The sequence below is a fragment of the Equus przewalskii genome, chromosome 28 (genome assembly GCF_037783145.1).
Source record: "Equus przewalskii isolate Varuska chromosome 28, EquPr2, whole genome shotgun sequence".
NCBI lineage: Eukaryota > Metazoa > Chordata > Mammalia > Perissodactyla > Equidae > Equus > Equus przewalskii.
Window position 1 is genome coordinate 32,606,662 of NC_091858.1, and position 22,511 is coordinate 32,629,172.

At 45.6% G+C, this 22,511-nt stretch overlaps 1 long non-coding RNA gene across 2 annotated transcripts; it reads left to right on the plus strand.

The window, feature by feature from the left end:
- Window positions 1-8,034: 8,034 nt before the first annotated feature.
- LOC139079990 (uncharacterized) lies at window positions 8,035-17,762 on the plus strand. 2 transcript variants are annotated; one of them, XR_011534088.1, is made up of 3 exons: window positions 8,055-8,401; window positions 8,498-8,632; window positions 11,180-17,762. It is a non-coding gene; the product is annotated as an uncharacterized lncRNA (long non-coding RNA). The 2 variants fall into 2 exon arrangements; XR_011534087.1 differs by having other exon boundaries at window positions 8,035-8,401; window positions 8,498-17,762.
- Window positions 17,763-22,511: the final 4,749 nt, after the last annotated feature.

A 22,511-nucleotide genomic window follows, 5' to 3' on the forward strand; every position in this document is an offset into this window, starting at 1 on the left:
CCTGAACCAGCCTGGAGGCAAGACGACTTGAATGTTAAAACAGGTACTTGAGTTGTCTACAAGCCACTTCACTTCTGAGGGTCACAAGGCCCAATTTCATGGTTCCTATAAGAGCATCTGCTTAGATGAAAAGGAAGGTATTGATCTGAGTAAGCTCGATATAGAGTTCCAGGCCCAAGCCTTTCCTACTGTGGCTGTCATTGAGAAATTACTGAACCATGTGCCTTTAGGGTTATTACACACACTGACTATGCCGAATGGGAAAAATGTTCACTGGACTTGATTGGTTTTGCATGGCTAACACTTTAAGAAGTCTCTCCCACCTCTTAACTATGATTGCCTTTTAGGACACTATGGTAGATGGAGCCTAGTTCACACTTAGTGAGTCTGCTTTTCCCTCTCGTGAGCAATACAGTGGGTACTTTGGTACACTGTTACTTGAATGCCGACATTAAAGGTTTGGTGAGTACCTCCACCATCAGTGCAGTTGTGTCAGCAAAGCTGCACATTGAAATCCAAATCTCGGGTGAGGGTGCAATTCATCTCTACTAAGGCACACTCTTTACCAGCACAGGAAGGCATAGGAGCTGTGTAATCACCCTGCCAGGCACTACCTGGCCCATAGAGGTGCTTCATGGGGGGAGGGAAGGGTCATGTACAATACAAAATGCATCATGGGGCTTGGCTTCAACTTTTGATAGTGAAATCGTATGGTCTCATATGAAGAGCAACATGGCATCCTGACTTCCATAGCTCATGGGCCCACAAGGCATGTCCCTCAATCAAGTAAAGAGATCTGCCGTGGAATTCTAATGGGCACTAACAAGTGTGAGCCACTCAAGGTTTTGTCATAGGGTCCCCACAAAGGGATCTCCTTTAATAATCTACCCCAGGCTTTTCGCCAATAGGAATAAATGAACAGGGAAGAGCTGCTTGTGTACATTAGTCTTCAGAGTAGAAGCATCTGTATTAGTAGGGTTCTCCAGAGAAATGGAACCGACAGGATGCATCTCTATACGCAGAGAGAGATTTATTTTAAGGAATTGGCTCACGCCATTGTGGAAACTTTGTGAGTCCAAAATCTGGAGGGGGTAGTCAACAGGCTGGAGACAAATAAAAGAGGTGCAGTTTGAGTCCAAAGGCCAGTCTACTGGCAGAATTCCCTCTTTCTTGGGGGAGGTCAGTCTTTGTTCTCTTAAGGCCTTCAACTGACTGGATCGGGCCCACCCACATTATGGAGGACTATCTGCTGTACTCAAAGTCCACTGAATCAAATATGTTGTATATATTTTATATTGTGTATTTTATGATGTTTTGATATCTTAAAATAAAAAACTTTTCTGGCTGGGGAGAGACTGCCCCTCCCTGAGCTAGCCAATTCTTAGAGAGAGCAAAGGGACTAGCCAGGAGCATGTCTTTGAAATGCAAACTAACCCATCCAGAGCTACACTCTCTGGCTGGCCTGTATACCCCAGGAGGCAATATTCCTCAGTTTTAACCATCCCAGGGCCAGGTACCAGGCTAGTAGAGACCACCACTATAGCCCAAAGCTTTCCAAAATTATTTACACTAGCCAGTCCTAAGCTATTCCCTCTGCCCTGCTTTCCTTTCCCTTAGAATCCCCAATAGAAGGGTGGCCTAAATCTTCCCCTCACCCCTGTCGTCTGCCTCCTGACCACCCCGGTGCTTCCCCATGTGGCCCTGAGTGGTGAGCCGTGCCTCCCATCTCTAGGACCCATGAGTGTCATAAACTTTGTTTCCTTGAGCTTCTCCTCTCTCTCATCTTGTGGCCACACCTGACTGACCAGCTCATAAAATAGAATACAAAAAGCATTCTTTTTGAAGAAAGAAGACAAAACACTGGGCATCATGAACAGGACAGGCTAGTACTGGGTGGGAGGGGATTTAGGAGATGCCCATAATGGCCTGGCTGGCTAACTCCGTCCCCCTTGGGATCTACCACCTGGGAAGGCTTGGTGACCTGTTGACGCTCCTGTGCACTGTTCTGTGCTGCTTCGTGTTGCCTCTTCTGAGTACTGCCAAGGCCACCCACCCTAAAGTGTGGGTCTGGTCCTCCTAGAACCCTCAGATTCCACTTCTGGCCACCCCTGACTCAGCAAGAAGGGGAGAAACTTCTCCTGACCCTCCTTGATGACGGGGCAGACTGGTGTATTTGGGTAAAATTATCACAAAGCTCCACCACCAGGATGGGGGGGAGAGTGGAAGGGTGACCGTCCCCGAGTCTGCAAGGGCTCACTGGGGATCAGGTGCTGGCTATTAGCTGATTCGCAGGCAGGTGAGGGCTGGGCAGCCTTCGTGAAGTTGTTTGTATGGACGAGCAGCACTGGGATAAGGGACTTCCTCATGTTCATGTTCACGTTCCTCATGTTCCTTCCAACCAGCGAGGGGCATCCCTTCCAGGGAAGGCCACCATGGGGCCCCAGGAAGGTCCTGCGGCTGGCAATCCCTTCTCCAACACATGTCCTGCTGCTGTCTCTCTTTGTCCCCTGACCCCATGAGGTATCAGAAGTCCCATCACTGGAGACAGGCAGCTCAGTGTTTAACACAAAGGGGGAAGGGGAGGAATATTTCATTCCACTGCCCCTGAAATACCTGAGGAGGTTTCCCTGATGATTTCCCTGATGATCTGAGATTGCACAACTCCTGGTCCATGTGCACTTTTAAGTACTTTACCTATTAACATGCTCAGAGTCTCGTCCTTAAAATCAAACGGTCAGAAACCAAAGAATTCAGAAAATAAGGTGAGACCACCATTATGCTCTTGGATGTTGACCCCAGACCCTCTGTGGTTGACCAGGACACCCTGGAGAGGCAGCTCACTGCTCACAGCAGAGGCCACTCAGGACCACCTGGAGCTTATCAGGGAAAGGAAAAGGAAAAAAGAGATGGTGAGGGAAAGATGGAAGACCCTAAAGGAAATGTTTTAGCCACCTTGAGATACAAGCCATTCTAAAGGATCTTGTTTAAGAAAAAAAAAAAGTGAAGAGGAGAGGATAATTATACTGTTGCTGGGGAGGACAGGGGCCCACCCAGGGAGAGGCTGCAGCCTACAGGCCCTGGGCCCCCTTCTCTCTTCTCCTCTTATCAGCCAGAGACACAAACTAAAACCCATTTAAGTTACCAACCAAAGACTGGTAAAAGACAGTCGCTTCCTGTTATAAATACTTTTTAAGAATTTAATTTTCATAAAATACATGTATTACTTATGTGAAATACATATAGAGTATCGACTACAGATTTTGAAGGTGCAAGACATCATTGTTGTCCAACAGAGGAGTCAAAGCCATTTGAAGGAACTGTGACCAGTGCCTCTTCTCAGAAAAATTTTTCAAAGACTTGTATCATCATGGGCTTTCAGAGGGTGACCACTGCATTGTAGTTTTGTGGCACTCCTGTTCTTAGGTGATACGTGCTGAACTATTAGGACCAAAATGTCACGATGCCTGCAACTTCCTCTCAAAGGGCTCAAAGCAAAACCATTGCAATTGGTGGATCTAGAGGGAGGACGTACAGGTTCTCTCTGTACTACACTTGTGTGGACATGCAGGGCTGAAACTTTTAGAAATAAAAAAGGAGAGGGGAAAGAAACAAAAAAACTCATAAGAACCAAGATTTTCAGCATAAGAGGAGTTTCAAGCAAAATTAAAAGGTTATACCAAAATACCGTAGTCTTACATTTGAATTGGGACTATTATTATAAAATCACAGCTTTTTTTTCTCTCTTAACAAAAAGTTCATATCTCTTAGCCCCCACTTCTGAAAATGCAGTGACAACCCAGTCACAATGGGGACTGCTGACACACAGGCTATGGTCTCTGCTCCTTCAACTAGAGAGAACAAGGATTACTTAGGGAACCAGTGGACTCGGTGGAGCATGAGATGCACAAGAAGAGCCTGGGAGGTCTTGTTGTGCTAAGAAGTAGGGAAGCTATCAAAGACGGGTGGACCACGTCCAGAGAACACTGGCTCAAAACTAAAGAGGACCCCCGGGTAAGGATGGAACATTTGTCATCATGGCAAAGAATAACGACTACATATAACTGAAACACACTAAATAAATAAAAATCCACAAATTCATTTTCACAAACAATATCGTTTATAATTGGAGTTTGTTAAGGCACCAACTGATTACTACGGAAATTGGTAAATAGAAAAAAAGATCAGCCATTTATTCTGTCTTCCTGGTATAAACTGTATTTGAGGATAACTAATGGTTATATGAAGGAAATATCTTCCTTGCAGAAAATTTCCAGCTAATAAATGAAGAAGGCATGGTAGATTTAGGAAGTCACTATTTTGCAATCCTGAATGAAGTCATAGGTCTAAAACAATCATCAATGGTTTGTTTTAAAGCCAATCAGTGAAAAGCTTGGTGGGGAATTTGATACTAGAGGGTTGAGGCTGATACCAACTGAACCCAGTTATCAATCTCATCCTCACGGAAAGCAAGACAATCAGAAGTCAGTGGACCTCCTGTTGTGATGTAACAGGAAGTGCACAGCACCAATGATGAAAAATTCTGGCCCAAAGCAGTCAAACCTGAAACTAATCCAGTCTCTAGACCTAACCACCAATTTACAGGAAATACGGAAGTTGGAGAAACCAGTCAAACAACAGCACAGGAAGCAACCAGTCAAATCCAGAATGAGAAACTTTATACAGGATAAATGACCTACTTTCTCCAACAAACAGTGGTATGTGGAAAAAGAAGGAGTGCTATTATAGAAAAGCAGAAAAAGAGACCCAGCAACCATGTGTGTGGGCCTTGTCTGCATCCTGCATTGAACAGACCAACGGCAAAAAGACACTTTGGAGAGAGTCAGATAAATTTGAATATGGACTGGGTAATGTCAAAGGCTTATTACTAATTCTGTTAGTTGTAACAGCGATGGGGCAGTTATTTTGGAAGAGAAATGGCCCCATCAGGTAAAGATGCCTCCTGAAGTACTGACAGGTGTTGTGTGTGGCATGATATCTTGGATTTGCTTTAAAATACTCCAACAAAAACAAGAGAGGAGAGAGAAAAAATGTTGAGAAATATTGAAGCTAGGAAATAAGAATACTGGGATTCATTACATGTTTGTGTATATTTGAAATTTTTCCATAAGCAGAAGTTAAAAAATGAAAGAAAAGAAAGAAAGAAGAAGGCAGGAAGGAGGAAGAGATGCAAAGCGTTTATTATTGCAACTGCCCCTCCCCCATGTTGGCCAGCACCGTTTTTCTCTCTTGAAGACCTGGTTTGAAAGTCATCAAAATTGTTATTGTTGTTTTTTCACTTGGCTAGTCAAATGAAAAGAAAGGATGAGAGTGGAGGTATAGTGGAATACGATTGAGGGAAAAAATGCTTTGTTTTAGTAAGAATTTATTGCACTGGAAATTTCAGGGAATTACAACTCTGATAAATTGGATTGTCAGTGGGTATGCCTTCCCATTTCAGCTCTTTTTTTAAAAACAAACTTTTTATTTGATTGATTGATTGATTTTTTAAATCTATTTTTTATTTTTTTGCTTTTTTCTTCCCAAATCCCCCAGAACATAGTTGTATATCTTAGTTACGGGTCCTTCTAGTTGTGGCATGTGGGACACCACTTCAGCATGGCCTGATGAGCGGTGCCATGTCCACGCCCAGGATCTGAACTGGCAAAACCCTGAGCCCCCAAAGGGGAGCATGCAAACTTAACCACTCAGCCACGGGGCTGGGCCCCCATGTCAGCTCTTTCAAGGAATGTTTCAACAACACTTAAGTCCCAGTCTTCCTATATAAATGGACCCTGATTACATTTCTACTGAATGACCAGGAGCGGTTGACTCACCGGTGGTCACCATGTGGGATTAGATGACAATGTCAATGGTTTAACATGTGGGTTGACAAACAGTTTTCTCAAGGGCCAGACAATAAATATTTTCAATTTTGCTGGATATATCACATCTATCACAACTACTCATCTCTGTCACTGTAAAGAGAAAAGAGCCACAGACAATACATAAGCAAATGAAGTGGCTATGTTCAATAAAACTTTATTTATAAAAACAGATAGCAAGCCAAATTTGTCCTGAGGGTCATAGTTTTCCAACCTCTGATTTAGCAGATGGAGCTGATTCTGTCCAACGTTTAAAATAACTACCATGGAAATGGATGTTTCTAATAAACTCCCAAAATACATATGCTTTTTCATGATTGCTTTCTTCTGAAAATGTATGAAGTGTCCAAAAATATTGAAAAATAATAATTTTTAAATCATAGTATTATGAAGGCTTAGGAGAAATATCTTACTCCCCTGCTTTTATTTCCTCTCTTAGATAACAGACTGAACATAATTTAGGAAAAAAGCCACCTAAAATCTTTATTATTATAAGTCCCAAACCTTGGTAGACAACAGGGTCTTAAAGGAAATTAAGTCAGCGTTCAGTTGGGTAAACGATTGTTCCACTCAGGACAGGTCTGAGAGAGCTGATTACAAAGTTTTTGTACCATTACTGTTTTGATCAAGGTTGTTACCCCACCAAACCCTGAGAATCCACAAACATAAGTAGAAAAATGTTTTCTTATCATAATCAACTAAAATACAAAACAATAATGAAACAAAAATTGTCCAAAATACCACTCTTCCCATCAAATCTGCTGTCGACCTGTTTTTCCCTCTATGCTTCTCCAATCCTGGTCCACACGTGCACATTTTTTTCAGAATTGCACTTATGGGGTACGTGCCATTTTGACTCCCACGTACTATTCAGTGCACATAGTTCCCTCTGTGTCTTCATCAGCTCCACCATTATCCTCCTCAGTGATTGCATGATGGTGAGTCCCCCGAGTCGTTATAGGGCAGCTTGACGTCCTCCTTCCTTTCTTTAGGTTGAAGAGCAACAGAACTCCCCTCCTAATGGAAGAAAGGGAGGGAGTCCTATAAGATTCAGAGAGGGGATTTCTTGGAACCTTAGAAGATGCTGTGCTCAGATGACCTCTCTAAGGAAAGGCTGCCAAGTTCTGGAAAGCTTGAAGGACTTAAAAGGGAAAGTTTTCATTTAGAGCATCCATTGCCTGGAACATATCAAACCTGAAGGCTGCGTTTCAATCCAACGGCTTCTAACCAGCTGAAACTGATGGATGACTAGCAAAGCAGAGCGAGCCCAGGGTGATGGTGCCTCACCCACTTAAATGCAGACTCTTCAGTGACCTATGAACTGTGTGGCTTGTTTTCATCAACTGCGTGCAAACGAATGGCCTGGTGGCCCCCAACCCTGAGTGCAGACCTCACTCGTTTATTAGCAGTGTCCCTGTAAGCACACACCACATTCCCGATACATTAAACCTCCTGACCTTCGGCCTCCGAACCACGCAGGAACATGGTTCATTGGCATGTGTTCCCTTATTGGAGAGCAAATAGACTCCACACTGGCTTGGGGATCATGCTAGAGGTCACTGTCTACAGGACCTGGAAGAGGAGGAGGAGATGCCGTGATGGGACAGGAGACAGGCTCTCCTCAAGAGCCTCTGTCCCAAGTTCGCCCAGCTGCAGATGGAACCAGAGATCCACTGGGGGCTGGGAAGCTACCCCCCTCACTGTCAGCCTGCCTCTGGTTCTCCCATGGCTGCCTTGGGTCTGTGTCAGCCGGTGAACTCCCTCCTCCTGGGAGCACAGCCATGGCCAGGTGGGCTCCCCACACCTCCTAGGGCGGGAAAGTGCGTCCTCCTGTGCGGGCCCCAGGAAAGCATGCCCACATGGGTCACCCTCCCCAGCCAGCCAAGGGTCCCCTGAGTGTTCAGTTGTTATAAATGACATCAGACAGATGGGCAGGGAGGTGTCCCTGAAGTCCCCTTCCTCTCTCCCAGGGGCTCACTCCATCCGTGAGAGCAGATGCCATAGAGGAAGGAAGTCAAGACTCCTACATAATTTGGTTTCTATTTTTGTCACGTGTAGTTTAGTTTTGTTTTGCTGTTTTCTGAAAACCCGCCTCACTGAAGAAGCATGTGGGAATAATTCTTGCAATCGTTTGTTCACTGAGTAGGTCATGTCTGACCTGACTGGTCTTTTTCTGACAAGCGACAAAAATAGGACTTCTGCCAGGGCCTTTGCAGAGAGCTCCGGCTGTTCCCACAGCCATCCCATCTTAGTCGGTTCAGCTGCTGTCACAAAGTACCGTCGACAGAGTGGCTTATAAACAACAGAAATTCATTTCTCACAGCTCTGGAGCCTGAGTCTAAACAGGGTCATAAACATCCTTAAAAGTCCTGTCACTTAGGAACAGTTCTGGGCAATGAATTCTCCTGGAGCTCCCAAGAGCCAGGTCTGGGGCGGTCACATTTCTAATGAGGAGGATGCGTGTCTACACACAGCAGCATTGTCCTCCCTTGCTGTCATTCTGAATGACAACTTTTAAAGTTAAGCTCTTAAAATCTTTGAATTCTAAAAATTGTCTTTCCTGTGTGTTTTGATATGAATCTCTTAAAATCCTTCCTTTTCTCTATACTTGCCAGTGAATGGGCCGGTTACCACTTGACCAAGAGAAGAAGCAGAAGCTAAACACCATGCAAGGAGGGTGTGAAGCTGGACCCTATGGCTGTTTCTGGACTGCTCTCCCACTGTACCACCTACCACATAAACCCTCCTCTGTGAGTATTGGCAGACAACCACCTTCTTTGTAATTCGTTTTCACAAGACTTTTTAAAAAAAATTTTATTATTTTATTGAGGTCACATTGATTTATAACATTGTGTGAATTTCAGGTGTGCATCATTATATTTTGGTTCTATTCAACATCACTATTTATTAGGGAAATGCAAAGCAAAAATTTACCTGACATTTTTAAAGGGTAAATTCCTAAGACTCAAGTTCGCTATTAACTCACTCTGTAACTTTGAGTGAACATCTGCACTTCAGTATTTAACACATAAGACAGCGGGTTCAGGCACCAGCCGGAGAAAAGGTCAGTTTAAAGAAAAGTGAGTTCTGCCTGGTCCCAGGGAAAGTGGATCAGAACTTTACCTTCTCAGGGTCGCCATCTAGTGGCAAATAGGGGTAAGATGGGCTCCACCTGCCGACAGCGTCTTCCTGGTTCTAGGATTTTATCAATAGCTCAAACCCTAATCTCTGATGCACCAATTCTCCACTATCTAATTTCCCAAAACCAACTCTCTGAAGACATTTGTCCCAGTGATCTATTGTCCTGCAACTTTACTTTGTGTCTCAAACAATTCAACAGAGCCCTTTCACCACCAGAGGCAAAGGAGGACAAGATCGGGCCCCCGGGGGATGGGGAAAGATCAGGCACCAGGACTAAAGGGGAAACGAGTGACAGGTCAGACACTAGGATGGGGTCGGGTGTTAGGGCAGACACTAGGGCAGGAACAAATGTGGGAATAGAAGCGGGGCAGAGACAGCCATAACCTGCAAAAATAGAGGTTGCTAACTTCGCTTAAGGGAGGGCAACCTCACATGCTGACATATAAAATCAGGCATTTGAGAAGTGCCTCAGTGAAATATGAAACAGACATCTGGGGAGAATCGTAGCAGCAAAATTAATATGGTGAAGACATGGTGCAGCTAAAAGTTTTGGAAAATTCCTCTCTTCAGCAAATGGGTAACTTGATGAATCCGTATTCAGCACACTCACCACCAGGTACAAGATCTGCTGTCAGTGCATTGGTTTCAGTGGGTTGTCTGCTTTCTGTCATTCTGGCATTAAGACATGCCAATCTGACGGCAGCAGTCACACGAACCAACACGATGAAATCATTTTGTGGGATTTCTTAGCATCCAAGGATTGTAAACTGAATGCACATTCAGTAACTGAAATCACATCCCCATGTCCTGTTTCGGAGTGGACAGATACTAGTATATATATAAACCGCGAATTGCCCACTACACAGTGCTCAGCATGTGGCAGCTCTTCATGAACACTTGTCAAATATACGAATAAATCTACGTGAACTGAAGTAAGGTTACATTAATGTGTAGATTATAATCAAAATAAAAATATAAAATTTAACATTTTCCTTAGAGGCTTTGGTTTCCCAGTTGCCAGGCGGTGCATGGCACTGTGACAGAGCCTGTGTTGTCCCTCTCGGGGTCCAGAGATCCTGGGACAACACGGGGTCCATCTCTCAGAATTTTCTCCGGGCTCAGTGCCCCCACTGGACCTTGAACCAGAGACGGCAAGTCTCTCCTTCATGTTCTCTTTTTTCAACACCTAGACAGCAATTCTCATCTGCTTGTTTTTTTTATGTACTTTCAGAGTCTTCTTTATAAGCCCCAATTTCCTTTTTTTGATTAACCCATACACCAGTTTTCGAAGAAAGGTCGCCTGCAACTATTCAGTCTCCCCGCGCAGAAACACGACGTGCCTTTCCATTTGTCAAGCACTGCTCTGTCTTTCGCTAGCATTTTCTGTCTGTGCTGTAGAGGTCTTGCATAGTCACTGATAAGATTCATTACAGCAATTTTATGTAAGCTTTGTTTTCACTTTTTCCTGATTGTGAATGGGATATTTTTTCCATTTTATCTTATTTATGAAAAATATTTTCTGACTCTAGAAATATTATCTGATAGCTAAAAAAATCTAAAGTAAAGAAACAATAAAACGCCAGGAATCACATCACCCAAGAGAAAGCCAACATTAACGTTTGAGTCTATTTCCTTCTCTTTACACATATTTTTCCTTAGTAGATACGTTTTATCCTGTTTTTTTATTCCATGTGTCATGTATATTCAAAATAATGCCATAACTATTATGACTTCATAGATAGAATTTTTTTGATTCCATAATATTTAATCCTATGGCTATGCCACGATTTACTCCGGTTGCTCCATTCGTTGGGGTGGGTTTAATGAGGGGGACTGTCAATCCAAACCCCACCCCATTAATCTGAGCGTCCAGCTTCGGAATCAGAAGACGAAAGTCAGTCGAGGTTTCAAGTTATAGAGACACTTTAGCTCCAGCTCCCTCAGCCCTTTGCCAACCACTTCACCTGCATTATTATTTCATATAATTGTCCCAACAAAACCATAAGATGGGGACTATCATTGTAACTTAGTTGTTAACCTCTTGCATTTCTTAAATATATTTAGGGCTAATTTTATAATAATCTTGTTTTCTTAAAATGTTTGTGCAGTTTCTTTTTTTTTCTGATTTTCTGTGCTTCTCAATCCGGCATCTACAGATATTTAAAATGAGGTCATGAGAGTGGGTCCTAATCCAGTATGATTAAGGATTTACAAAAAAGCCATATAAAGTCCTTATATGAAGGGGAAATTTGGATGCAGACGCGGACACTTCCAGAGCGAAGATGATGGGAAGACACCCAGGGAGAAGATGACCATGTGACTGTAGTCATGAAGTTACAAGCAAGGAACGCCCAGGACTGCTGGCAAACCAGATGCTAAGACAAGGCGGGGAAGGATTCTCCCCGAAGCCGTCAGAGAGAGCGTGGCCTTCCCGACACCTTGGTTTCAGACTTCCAGGCTCCAGGACTGAGAGACAAATTTCTGTCCTTTTAAGTCATCTACTTTTTTAAATTTTGTTATGATAGCTCTGGGAAATTAATACCTCTGGGATCCCTTTGACAGCTTGGTAGAGAACAGATGTGAGGTGTGAGGAAATCCTGAAGGTGGGGAGAGCTGCTGGGAGCCTGTTTTATTGCTCTCCGGAGAGAGAACAGGAACCTGAATTAAGACAGGGCAGTAAGGAAGGAGAGGAAGAGAAAGATTAGAGAAATATTTAGGAGAAAAAACCAGTGAACTTGGCATTGACTGTGTGGGAGGTCAGAGAGAGAGACTTACAGGATTTTATCCTGCAGTCTGGTGGGGCGACAGGTGAAACTGAGCAAGTAGGAGGAAGAGCGGTCTTCAGGTGGCAGACAAAGATGAGTTCAGGTATGATGTCCTCAGTAGAGATCTGAAGGCCTCTTGAAGAATGGAAACCCAATCAGCAATTGGAGATTCATCAAAAATTCCAGGTATCTGTACTGATCACCTTTTGCTGCATCAAAAAAATCCCCAAATCTCAGTGTCTTAAAACCAAAAACATTCATTTCTCACCCAGAGGTACGTGGCCTCTGCTCGCGCTGTGGGCTTGGTTCAGGTCTGCTCATGTGCTGCTCATTCCGACATGCACGCTGCCTGGGCACAGCTGCCTCCAGTGTGCCCCCATCAAAGCTGAGGCTGAAGGGCTGAGCTGAGACACAAGACTCTGCCACTTCTTCCCATCAGCATATGATCAGGCCCTGAGTCAGTGGATCAGGGGAGTAACTTCACCTCCTGGGAGGGACCACGAAGCAAAAGTGAGGGAAGGCGTGCTAGAGCAGTGTGTTAACTGTGTCTTTTATTCTCTGCGTTTAGATGCTTCCACTCTGGGGTCTTGCTGGCCCTGGAGGGATTTCCCTCCCTCCTAGGGCTATTAATTCCTAGAGGTAGTAAACAACTCGCCCATGAGCTTTGCAAATGCAAACCAACCCATCCACAACCCAACCACCTTTTTTTTTTTTTTTGAGGAAGATTAGCCCTGAGCTAACATCTGCCACCAATCCTCCTCTTTTTGCTGAGGAAGACTGGCCCTGAGCTAACATCCATGCCCATCTTCCTCTACTTTATATGTGGGACACCTGCCACAGTGTGACTTGACAAGTGGTGTGTGGGTCCACACCCAGGATCCAAACTGGCGAACCCCAGCCCGTCGAAGTGGAATGTGTGAACTTAATTGCTGCTGCACCACTGGGCCGGCCCCCCAACCACCTTCTTTATCAGACTTTCGCACTCATGACTACTACCCCCTGCCCTTATTACCCCAGGGCCATATACCAGACATACCCCTGAGCCTGCTGAAATTATTCAGACCAGCCAATCCTAAGCCTGTTTCCTCTGTGTCACCAATTTCTTCCCATGGAAATCACAGTAAAGGCTCTTGTCCAGTCCCCTCCACTCTGCCTCCCGATAGATCCTGGTGCCTGCCTGTGTGGCCCCCTGCGGGTGGCACGGCATGCTCCCTCCTCCTGACAACTGTAAATGACAAAGCATCTTTTCAATGGCAGTCACTTCCTCATCTGTTGGCCTTACTGCACTTCAAATTTTCTATCAACACACGATATACAGAAGCAAGCAATAATCTAATCTACTGCATTGTCCTTAGAATCTCACATCCTCCTGACGTGTGAAAACTCGAGTCCCGGGGATGTCTGAACCCTCATCTCCCCCAGCTGTGCCACACCTGGGGAAATGGGATAGAATGTAATGCCACATCATAGCAGAAATGGGAAATTCAGCAGAAACATTGCAGGATCAGAGAGAGGGCTCCCAGCTCACTGCTCCTTCTAGATCAGGCACCATGGCAAAGACATATTTCAGACAACAGAGGAAGTTGATGGATTCCCACCAGTCAAGTTAAAAAAGCTTTGTCTGCAGGCCAAAGTCTGTGGGCTTGTTCAGACCGTGGTTCTGCAGCCAGGAGGTCTTGCCAGCTCTAACCTGTTCTAATCTCCTCGGGGTGTGTTGCAATGTGGCTTGTTTGTTATTGAAACAAGAGAGAGTTGAGAAGCCTCACCTGTGGTCTCCCCTGGGGGAAAAATGTCTCCTGGAACAGGAGAGGAGGCTGGGGCCCTCTGGAAGGCAGTGCTTCTCCTCTGGTGGAGAAACCTTGCCTCTCTGGCTCTCCGGGACGAGGCCAAGCTTGTAGATTAGATGAACATGAGAAACGCAGTGGCCTGGAACGGGGGCGGTCAGAAGCACGTCCGCTCTGGCTCGCCATTCGATGGAACTTGGCAGCTGACAGCAAGGAGCAGCGAAGTGAGATGGGTATGGAGAGCTCAATGAGGACTCAGGTTTGGAGGCTTGCAAAGTGCACGCAAATTTAAGAGAGCTCCTGGCCCAGGCTCAAGATGGGCAGGAGGCCAGCCCTGCCCTGGCCAAGGTGAGTCAGCTTCCCCGGAGGCAGCTCGGTGCCGCCGCAAATACTCTGGGCTGTGGGAAGAGAAAAACAGGGGCTCACATGCTGAGTGATGAATATGTCACAGTTATAAAGCCAACTTTTGAAAAAAAAAACTCCTTCCTGGACGAATACACTTCCACAGCAACCTGGAGCACGGCCTAGTCATATAAAACACCCAAGTTTGGGCCAAGATTGTAAAGAACATAAAACATAGTCCTTGCCTTCAGTGACCTTGTTCTGCCCTTTACAGTAGAATCCTCCCCTGTGAGCCTGGACCAGAGATCTGTTGTCAGTTCACTTTAAACTGGTGCTACAAGAATCACCCACCCCAAAACAGACATTCATTCACCCCGGTAAAGCACCAGGAGAAGCAGAGTTCCTGACATTACTGAGGACTTGTTGATGATGAAAGTCATGGACAGCCCACCTTTCTCCAGCTCCTGGGAAGCAACAGGTCAGTGAGGAATGCGGAACTCTGGTGGCTAGTTGACAGTGGGAAAACCGACTTTCAGATGAAATAACAGGATAAACACTGAGTATGGTCCACTCTGCCAGCACTGCTCACAGCGGGGTTGGGAAATGTCTTCTCCCAAATGGGGAGGCCAGTGAGAACCAGATCGCTCAGTCCCAGGGGGGAGTCTCTCTATTTGAGCTTCAAAATCTAAGCTGACACTCTGCTTCCTGACCCTTCCCCTGGGGCAGCAAACAAGAGGCCATCATGTCCCTACTGTGGGTGTGGATTCTCCATGGCTCCCACCTTCCCAGCTTGGAGCAGGAAGGCAGCTCCAGAGGCATCCATGGAAGCAGCTGCTGGTCTGATGGGTGATAACTTGCTGCCACCAGAGAGGGCAGATGCACCACTGTGATCATGAAGCTTGAACCTTGCTTTCGTGGGTCCTTTGTGAAGAAAATGGGGATTTCTGAAATCCCCTGTGGTAGGCTGAATACATCCAGGCATCAGCTGTCACGTCTAGAATCTTTGAACGGACCTATTTGGTAAAAGGGTCTTTGCAGATGCACTTAAGGGTTTTGAGTTGGGATGGTTATCCCGGGCTTTTCAAGTATACCCTAAATGCCAGCACATGTTATAAGAGAGACGTATAGGGAAATCAGAACCCATAGAAGAGCAGGAGGCAAGGGGTCCACAGAGGTAGAAACTACAGGCCCAGGGACACTGATCTCAGAGTTCTGGCCTCCTCAGCTCTGAGAGAATCACTTTCTGTTGTTTGAAGCCCCAAGTATGCGGTCATTTGTAACAGCAGCCTCAGGAAAGGAATCCAGCTCCAGACCCAGGACGAAGGGACTTAACCTCCTGCTGCAGAAGCGTCTGCTCTGTCAGGACTCGCTGTTATCAGAGCAAATCGTGGAAAAGCAAGAGTGCGCGCATCCTTCTCGTGACCACTGTGCGTGCCTGAGCTGCTTCTGCTGCAGGTCTGAACAGCAGAGGAGGCCCACGTGAACGTGCAAGAAGACAGCACAGCAAAGATATGGCTGCGAATACCTCCCCCAAACATCTCCAGGGGTGCCGTGATAACAGGAATCTAGAACATTCCAGCCATATCAAATGTGAAAGCATTGCTTTACCTGACTAGTAGAAAAGCACAACTCTGTTCCCAGGGGTGGGCACCAACCCTGCCCAGCCCCCCATCATGGCTGGGCTTCCTCTGCCTCACAGCCTCAAAACTCATTGCCAGCCCACACGCTTGCAATTACAGATAACACAAAACTCAGCTGAAGCTGGAGAAAATAAACAAGGGGCACGGTTAGAACCATCCAGAGGAAGATCAGGATTCGGTGTCCTTGGACCCATTGTGCACACAGTGTCCACAATAACCCAGGCTACGTTCACGAGTGTCTGATTTATGCTCAGATCCTCCGCTTTTCAAAACTGAGACGGCTGCTACAATCCTGGGGCGATGCTGTTTTTGTACCTTCGCAGAGAAAAAGAGCTTTTCTTTCTCCAATGATTGCACAAACATGCTGGACTTCACAGTCATGGAGGTTTCCACCACAACCCAATCCTGATCATCATTTTGGTGAAAGGAATGTCCTCTCTGGTTGCTGAGGCCTCAGTTAGGGGTCCTTTCTGGAACACACTCTGAGGGCAGGTGTGTGGGTCAAGCATCCCACCTCAGAGTGGGAAGTGAGGCCATTCCCACCTGAACAGTGTGCTTGAGGGAAGGGGGTCAGGTAACGGACAGCGTCCCATGCACAGAAATAAATAGTTGCCTGTAATCAGGATCAGAGCAGGCAAGGTTTCAAAACAAGTGCTGTTGTGCAAGCGCCCAGGAACCCTGAGAACAGAGGTTCCTCCTGCCCGCAGCAGCCTCGCTGGGTCCCAGTCTCAGAGCAGCTCCTCATCTTCTCCTGCCGCCCAGGGTCCAGCCGGCATTCACTATGCGGAGCCTCTGCTTCGTGCTCCTGACCTGCTTCATCCTCTTTCCTCACTTTGCCACAGGTGAGCTCTGAAGCCAGGCTGGTGTGGGGGCACAGGGATCTCATGCCCAGGGAATGGGGACCAGGCGGTAGGGGGAGTGGGTCAGTGTCTGGAAATAAGTAATAAATCTGAGGGTCAAGTCGAGCGTCAATCAAAGAATGAATGTCTCAGAGGAGATTCTTAGCTTTCTCTTAATGGCCTGAAACACGGCCCTCAGTATCTCTCAGGGTAAGAATGGGTCATTTCCCTGGCATGCGGAGCAGTGAGTAGGAAGAGACAACACCACTGGGCCAGGCCAGGCTTCCCAGCCTAGGAACAGACCACAGAAATAAATACCAACAGGAGGTGCAGTCCACAGGGCTCATTTGCTATCCGACATCCCTGCCTGGGATAGAGCCCAGGATAAAGGAGAGAGCTGGACCCAGGAGCCAAAACACCAGTGTGTCTTTCTTAGCTCCGATGGTGACTCGTAGTGTGCACTTGGACAAGTCACCGAGCTGTCCTCAGACTCAACCCTGTCTTCTCCTGAAAAGGAGGACAAACCCCAGAGTCCTACAGAGTCTGATTGAGGACAAACAAGGGAGAGCGTAGGAGGGGCCTCACAGAGCAGGAGAGACACGCCAGGTGTTTTCCCCCTCTGTGATTCCTGCTCTTTTACTTTTTGTGGCCTCTGTCTGACAGCCCACGGTGACAGGCCCACATGCCAGCCCCTCCTGAGGCCTGGATGCTGCACAAAACATGGAAGGACGGGAGGCCCTTGACCCCTGTCTGCTCTTTCTGCCCAGTTCCCATGGCCCAATCTCTCCTGCCCTTTTGTGCCCAGGGCACACCAGGGTGTGCAGTGTGGGGTGGTTCTCATCAGGCTGCATGAGGCTGCACAGAGTCCCCTTGAACATCTGGAGCAGGGGCTGGACGCTGGGGCGCAGGCAGGGGAGCCTTGAGTCAGCATTCGGGGCAGACACTTTGGTACCTGCCCTCTTTAGAGCAGAGGCTGTCCTGCCCTTCAGGAACCAACACAGCAGTGGCAGCAGAGCAGAAGGAGCGGGGGCTCCGTAGGGTTTCTGAGGGAGGCGCCTGCAGAAGGAGCCTCTCCTGCCGGCTCTGCGGTGCACATATCGCGACCCTGCATTCACAGGGAATATTGCTCCTGACTGAGTAACTGGAAGATTTTGCTCTCCACAGCCCAGGTCCTGGTCCTAGACTCAGAAGACAAGTGCAATGGTATTGGTGGCCAGTGTAAATGGTTTTCTTGCCCAGAAGATCATGAAACTATTGGTGTCTGTTGGATCTATGGAGCAGGGAAATGCTGTCTCCCCATGGAGAGCTGAAGAACGTGAGAGGAAAAGCAGCCAGGGACTGAAATAAAGGGCTGACTTTAACTCTGAAAGTGCTGTGATAATATTTCCTGAAATAAAGAAATGACCTGTGCTGTATGTAAGAAAGATGATTACTGCGTGTAACAGTGTCTGGGAGAGACGTGTGTGGAAGCAGAGAGGGAACTGACACGTGCCTGCCGGGGGGAAGCCTGGTGTGCCTGAGATGGGAGATGCTTTTACATGGAAATGTTGGGGTGTCAGGTGTGTGCTGGAAGAGGGGATTCTAGATCCCTAATTATGGGAAGGGAACTGTGGTGTCCCCATATATGGCAGATGTGTATGCAGGGCGAGAAAAAGGGGGAAATTCAATCAGGAATTCACCTTGTTCTGTTTTCCATTAACACTGAGCCATTTCCTGGCCCTTCAAAAGTTTATCGGTTGACTCGGTGAAACCCCATCCCAGAACACAGTGTCTTAAAACAGACACCACCTACGAAGCTCGTGATTCCATGGTTGGCAAGAGGAGCTGGGCTCAGTCAAGTGAATCTTCTGGTCTCACCCACCAGGTATTAGTCCCCTGGGGCTGTCATCACAAAGGACCACAGCCTAAGTGGTTTAAGCAAAAGAAATAGATTTCCTCACAATTACAGAGGCTGGCAGTCCAAGGTCAAGATGTCAGCGAGGTTGGCTTCTTCTGAGGCCTCTCTCTCTCACTTGCCGAGGGCTGACTTCTCCCTGTGTCTTCCCATGGTCTTCCCGCTGTGCACACCTGTGTCCAGATTTACTCTTGGCAGCACACCAGTCATCATGAATTGGGCCCACCCTAAAGGCCTCGTTTTAATTTAATTACCTCTTTAAAGACCTTATCACCAAACACTGTTACATTCTGAGGTGTTAGGGTTTAAGACCACAACATATGAATTTAGGGGGACACAATTCATCACAGAACACCTGGGCTTATTCCTGCATCTGCAGTCAGCTTCCAGGATGACTGGGGCTGCCTTCTGGCTGAGACAATGGGAATCTCTCAGCCAAGTCTCGTCTCGTCTCAGACTCACCCAGGCTTGTTCTCATCCTGGCTTCCAGGGTCGCAGGAGAACTCAGATTAACATCCCTCCTCCTGGGAATGACATTCTAGTGGAGGCAGATGGATAATGAGAAATCAACTCATTAAGTGACACCCGTGCTGAGATTAAGAAGAAAGCAGAACAAGGGGATGCCTAGTGTCCACAAGGTACTATTTTATACTGGGTGGCCTGCATGAGCCTCTTTTTTTTCCATCTATGATTAATGTCAGTTTGTTATTAACACTCTCAGTGGAACCTGCACAGAGGATTTGCACCACCTCCTGTAATAGCTCTTACAAAGGAGGAGAGAACAGTGATGTCCTCAGACCCCTGACACAGACACAGCACTGGACTCACCCCGTTTACAGATTCCTGGAGGGCAGGGAGCCGCCCCGCATTCCTCCCTCACTTCACCCCATGTGTCCAGGAGTGCTGCTGCCTTTTGCGACAGAGTGGTCTGCTTCTCCCAGGGACACTGCCTGCTCTGTGATGAGGGACAGTGTGGGCATGAGCCATTGCCCCAAATACACACACAGGTAGTTCCTTGTCTCTGGTAGGAGGATGCTTCCAAATTTGTCCAAACAAAACACATCTTGGAGTTGGAGGACTGAGCTTCATGATCTCTAGCACTTTCCTGGTGGTTAAATATGCCCCTTTGGCAGCATATGCCCTTCACGTCAGCAGCACCTCCCCACTCATGATCCTCTCGTCCCAACAAATTCAAATCAGGGTCAGACAGGAAAGGATGGAGAGTCTGAGCAAGTCTTGAAAAGGGAGACACATAAGCAGAAGAGGACTGAGATCTGAGGTCAGCAGACACTGCAAAATAGCCCTGGCCTGCAATTCCTCTTCCTTCTGTGAGCTGGGACAGTGATTTCATGATGCTCTAACCACAATCTGGATGCTGCAGGCAGGAGGAGAGACTGGGCTCAAGCAGAATCCTGTGATGTGGTAAAGGACATACACTCTCAAAGTTTTCTCAATACTTTCTCCCATCAGTTGGGTTTTGATGCTTCCTGGCCTTCTCCCCCGATGCTCAGACAATCCAATTGCTTTTCTCATCATCTGCCTTCCAGTCTGCTCTATCCATGGATCCTAGGCAGAACCTCTTGGTAAAGGGGAGCTGGGGTGACTTTCCTCTGACTACTTAGTTCAATACACCATGCCACATAGGAGCAGTCTTTGAGTCACTAGAGTTTTGAAGACTGTGTCTCTACAGAAGCTGCACTAGGTATTTTCACAGGGAGAATTCAATAGAGGGAATGGGATAAAAGAGTTGGAGAAATGAAACAGCAAAAGAGGACATGGGGTGACAACGGCAGGACCCAGCCCCCACCTCAAGGCCTGAGAGGGCCAAGAGAAGACATTGAGGTTATAAGAACCCAGCGACTCCAAGAAGGAGTCCACCCGGCTCTGATCCTGCCACTCCAGGAGCTCCTCTGGGGCTCCATGTGCTGTTTCTGGGAGTGCCTTGTCCTTTTGAGTTCCTTAAGAATGTGATGACCCCTGAACAGAGAGTCTATGCTGACAACCGTCATCAAGGACAACTGAGAGATCTGGTGTGGCAACTCCTGTGTCAACATTCCTAACCCCTCCCCTGTAACCCACTGGTCTTTATAACTGCTTCAAGATTCTGTGTCCCCCTTAAGATGGTTCTTTTGGACATTAGTCACCCATCTTCCTTTTTGCTAGCAAGCTGTAAGAAAATGCCCTTTCTCTGCCACCATCTTAAGTTGTTTTAAGTACATATATTGTAACACATAATCATTGTTAAAAAGTTTCCCCCAAACCTTTTACCCTTTTTACATTTATTCAGTTTGCCTGTTTCTAATAATCACTTAGAGTGCTTACAAAACTTCATGAGACATTTGACAATATTAGCCATTTTTTTAAGTTACTATTTTGGCTAACCAGTCTTTTGGTAGAGATAACATCAACTTATTTAACCAACAAATATAGAATAAAGGCTATATGTCTGCATCATAGCCAATGCTCATAACTCTGAGAACATGTCCATTTTAATCAAACCATCAATCTTAAATAAGTTTTCCGTTACCAAAGACTAATTTTATCATGTTAACTGGAATGACATTTGGGTTAATTTCTATTACATTTAGAATATATGTAAGTGCTTACTTTCAGCCAATTGAGCAGAGCTCTTTAGAAATAATACTGTCTGGAGGTAAAATATCACACCTACAACATATATATAGACACACATACACAGAGACTGCATGGCTGTTGTTTTAAAGTTCCTGCCATGAATCAGGTCCAAGGCTCCCTAGCTATGAATCCAAATTTTGTTTTAAGCCTTTTTACTAATAATTGTGCAGCAGACACTCAAGATGCTAGACTTTTGGCTAGGGGACTCTTCTCCTTTGTTTTTCTTCCCTCTTGGGAATTAGTGATGGACTAAATATTTCCCAGAGGATTCGTACTTTTTGTACCAGCTTAGTTTTGATGTTAAAACTTACTTAATTAAATTTATTTTAATCTTGGCCCACTTGACCATGCACCAAACTCTTTCCTCATGGCTCTCTTTCCACAAACGTTCTGTAACTTTCTTTATACACTTAAAATTTATCCCATGCCTTCTTTCCTTCCTAGAACTTTAGGATAAATTTATGTTTCTCAACAAAGCAAACAAAAATATTTCCATTCTTTATACATACTTTACTGAAAAGATACATCTTACTTTCCTTGAATACAAAGATGTTTTCCTTATGAAATTTTTGGTATCTTTAATGACATATATTAATTAGAATTTTTAATACTTTCAGACCTCAATTTTTACTGAAGGCTAAGAAGTAAACAGTTATGCAACATTTACATTAGCATTCTGTGGCTTGGAAAATTTGTAAATGCTTTTTATTATTTCTAGAAAAATGTTACTTCACAGTACAATCTTTTATTATAATAGAATAAATGTTTACTAATAGACTCAAGCAGTTTTTAGCTTCTCTGCAATAAGGATCCCAAAGTAGATACACCTATCTACTCTAATTAATGTCTAATATTTTATCTGCCATAGAAATGACCTAGATATGCAATAAATTTTAGCATTTAACTCAATTAGCAAAACGCTAAGGTTTCAAGTTACCAAAGTGTTTTGAAATTATTTTAAGTGCCTACCCCATAAGAGCAATTGTTAAAAATTTCATCCAGCTCTCTTTTCGTTTTCACGTCTTTTTAGTTTACTTGTTCCCATACTGATAACTCTGAAAATAGGTTTATGTTAATCAAACCAACAAACTAAAATAAGCTTCCACTTGCCAAAGATTGTTTTATATTGTGTTAACTTGAAAGACATTTGGGTTCGTTTCCGTTACATATGTATCAGTGCTTACTTTAAGCAAACTAAACAGAGCTCTTTACCATCTGGAGGTAAGATATCACACATAGATGACACACATATAGACACACATACAGACGCTCCACAGCTATTTTAAAATTCCCACATGAATCCGGTGCAGTAGTGTAAAGGTCACTGGTTATGAAAGAATAATGGAATTCAAATTTTGTTTTAAGCTTTTTCTCATAACATTTGTGGAGAAGACCCTCAACATACAGGATTTGGGGCAAGGCTGCCCTATGGCCATTTTTCTTGCCTTTTTTCCTTCTTTTTTCCTCAATCTTAAGAATAGGAGCTGGGCTGGATAAGAGTTCCTGGAGAGGTGAGGCAATAAGCCTTTTTGAGGTAAGGGAAATGGGTGGAATCTGAACTGCCTCTAGAGCTGCTTGCTACCTTTGCAA